Source organism: Alligator sinensis, unplaced genomic scaffold, assembly GCF_000455745.1.
Source record: "Alligator sinensis unplaced genomic scaffold, ASM45574v1 scaffold44_1, whole genome shotgun sequence".
NCBI lineage: Eukaryota > Metazoa > Chordata > Crocodylia > Alligatoridae > Alligator > Alligator sinensis.
In genome coordinates this window covers 180,632-184,417 of record NW_005843320.1, presented here as the reverse complement: position 1 = coordinate 184,417, position 3,786 = coordinate 180,632, and positions in this window count along the sequence as shown.

The window sequence follows — 3,786 nt, the reverse complement described above, 5'->3', positions numbered from 1 at the left end:
GAAGTGGGATATAGCCCTGTGACTCAGTTTACATGCACGAGGAAGAAAGGAGCTGTGCCCATTTGAAACATCTAGTAAACTTCAGTCTTCTCCAGGAAGTTATTGAAGTCAAAGATGTAATCACTCACAAGGAGACGGGACATATCAGGACAAAAAACGGCTTCAGCCAATACTTAACTAACTGGAGGAGAGGGAGGCTGTACTGTGCTGCACCAGAATTAATACCGTGGTGCTGAGATTACACAAGTCATCACAAATTCCTGGTGCAGAGGTCGTAGATTTTTTCAAGCAGGATGGATTTCAGGGAGTGGATCTGGACTGTGTCGTCCCTGTGGCTTTCTGGGCACCAGTCAGTGTACAGGTGATGCTCCCAGACCTTTCTTCTGTTTCATTTGGCCCTGACTTCAGACAGCAGGACACACGTCAGCACTGGATCTCTAATTGTCAGTCTTCCCCAGCTGCACGCATGACATGCCAAAGGGGAGCAGAGGTGTGCAAACTAACTGGAGGAGAGGGAGGCTGTACTGTGCTGCACCAGAATTAATACCGTGGTGCTGAGATTACACAAGTCATCACAAATTCCTGGTGCAGAGGTCGTAGATTTTTTCAAGCAGGATGGATTTCAGGGAGTGGATCTGGACTGTGTCGTCCCCGTGGCTTCCTTGGCACCAGTCCGTGTACAGGTGATGCTCCCAGACCTTTCTTCTGTTTCATTTGGCCCTGACTTCAGACAGCGGGACACACGTCAGCGCTGGATCTCTAATTGTCAGTCTTCCCCAGCTGCACGCATGACATCCCAAAGGGGAGCAGAGGTGTGCTGACTCCTACCAGGCAATCAAGAGGGAGGTCTACTCCACCTGGCTACGAGATGAAGCAATGCACTATTTCTAAAATGGATTCATAGGCATGTTCTTCTGCAAATATGAGGAGGATATTTGAACCAGCAAAAAGTTTTGCTCTCTTACCTTTGTGTTCTGAAATGACCTGCACAAGTTGGTAGGTTCCTGCTTCCTCCATGTCCAGATCATATTTTCTCATAATTTTTGAGATCACATCTCTAGTTGTGTCTTGGCTCGTTAACTGGAAAAAGCATTTTGCAGTGAATAATTTTACTTCCTTGTTTCTTGACATTTGTTTTCACTTTATCTATCTGGCATGTTGGTTTGGTGTCTCATCGGTGAGGTACAGACAGTGCACAAATGGAAATTACGGAGAGATGGAAATAGTGTTGTGCACAGAACATCCTAGCAAAGGGTGACGGTTTCTGTGTGTATTTTACTCTACCAAGCTGCGTCTCTAGATTTGGTTTGTCCCTAGTGTAAAAAAGACCACTATGAAGGTTCTTTTATTTTGCCTCTGTCTCTCGGAAATCTTTCATTGCAGCGTGGTCACCCACACGTAGCAGAGTCTCAGAAGCCACTAGGCTGGTCCTATGCCATCAAGGCTTTACTTGCCTAAATCTACCTTGGGCCAGTGAGATGGCACAAGCAGCATCTCCCTCACCATGCATCTGGCCAAGGGTTTCCCTCTAAACGGTTTCCCTTTCACTGGAAAGTCCCATACAACCTTCTCACAAACAACTGGGAGAAACATGGGGAAAAGCAAATGACTCCAAAGCAGATAGACAACTGGCTCAGCAGCCACAAGCAAAGGTCATTCTGCATGGATCCAGGTGGGAACAGCAGGAGGCTTTGAGTGGACTCCTACAGGGATCTGCCCTGGCTCCGCTGCTGTTCAGATGATTTGGATGCAGGAATAAAGAGCTTCCTGAGCAAATTTGCAGAGAACTCAAGACTGGGAAGGACAGCAAACGCACTGGGAACACTGTCTCTTGGCTGGGGATTTGGACTCGGGTGTGCTGATTGCTCTTGTTAGAACTAAAAAAACCTACAAGTTCCTGGGTTTTGCTTCTCTGCTCGGGGTCCTACCAAGCACCACATTTGGGATTGGACCTCCGCCTCCTTGCTTTAACTGTAGCGGGTTATGGTTCTTCTTGGTGTTTTGGGCATTGAGAATAGTAGTTGTGTGGGAGGTTGGTTTCTGCAGTATTAAGAATAGGTCAGACATAACTTGAGTGGAAAGGTTTAGTTAGGAATCATCCTGCCTTCAGCAGGGGGTTAGATTAGATGGCCTCCTGAGGTCTCTTCCAGCTCTACTTTTCTATAAGAGAAATTGAGGGGTAATACACTATGATATTTAGAAGTATATGCCCTTTGGGATCCTAATTTTCTAGTGCTATACAGCATCTTTCGGTGACTTGCCTCCAAGCTGGTCTTCGGTGTATCTGTCTGCCTACCTGTGCGCACACACCCATTCATACAAATGGCGTGCATGGTTTCTTAGGACCTTAGTCAATGATTGAGGACAAGTGGTGGATATTATCCAGCTGAAAGCCCAGAGAAAAGTTGGGGAGGTGGAATGTACTTTGACTACTAAAAAGCCAATGTCGATTCACCTAAGAATCAAGGGCATGAGGTGGGCCCTAATATTTCAAAGCTTTGTCTTGGTGTGAATCAGAGCAGCAGAGGATTTACATGTTACTTGTCATCCCGAGTGAAAACACATCCTGTAATAAATCTACACAGCTCTTCCACATCACTTACCAGAATGCCTTTGTACACAGCACCTTTACTGTTCGGCACTGTGCGGTGAATGACATGGGAGTCTCCGTTCTTCTGGGAGTAAGGTGCAGACCGAGCAGATCAGAGGTGGAGGAAGGAGGAGGTGATGAACAAGTGGCCATGGAAGGTACGCATGAAGGAGATGATGAGCATTCAGAGACGTAAATAATGAAAAATAAATGAAGGGAAAAAGTCAGAAACATGATGGAAGCAGTAGGGATGAAAGAGCAGAACCAGAAGCAGGTATTTCGGGTCTATGGCTCGTTCTTGAATGGTGTTAGTGGTGGTGAGAAGCAGGTATTTCGGGTCTATGCCTCGTTCTTGAATGTTGTTAGTGTTGGTGTCCTACCTCCAGGAGTAACTTGGTTTGGGATTTGTAATGAAGTATTCATATTTAGTATTCCATCTACAACTAACACCCCTGAAACACGGAAGATATCGGTTTTTGCCGTTTGAAATGGGTGTTTAGTCGGTCTAAGAAAAGACAGCACTTTTACCCAAAGAACCTTGTCTGCTGAAAGAAACGGTAGCATTCCTGACTACACAATGTGCTTTGCTCAGGAAGGAGCTCCTGCAGGGCAGATGCGCCTACTGACCTTTCTCTGCCATTACCTATTGGGCAAGGTTGTGATATGGAAAGTAATACTCCGAAACCCTGGAAACTTGGCTTCCATTTCTGCACTCCTTTGTGTTTACAGACTCCACTGACTTCTGCCCAGCTGGGGAGGGAGCCATGGGACAGGGGCAGGAGGGCAGGGGAGCCTGGGACGCGGGCACAGTGCTACTGGGAGTGGGGGATATGCCTCGCTGCCTCTTGCCCAGCCAGAACGGATGGCAGGGAGGGGCACAATGCAAATACAGCTTGCTCCAGGTGGAAGGGGGCAAGCAGTAGCAGGGCATAGACCCCACTCCCAGCACTGCTGTGCCCACATCCCATGCCTCTCTGCCCCGGCTGGGTAAGTGGCAGTAGGGCATCGCTTGCTGGTTGCCCATCCGGGGTGAGGGGGCACAGGATGCAAGTGCGGCAGTGCCGGGAGTGGGGGCTATGCCCTGCTGCTGTTTACCCCCTTCCACCCAGAGCAAGCTGCGCCACACCCAACTCCCTCCCCAAGTCCCACATCCCCCTGCCCCGGCTGGGCAGCTTGTCCCAGCCCCCGCCCCCGCC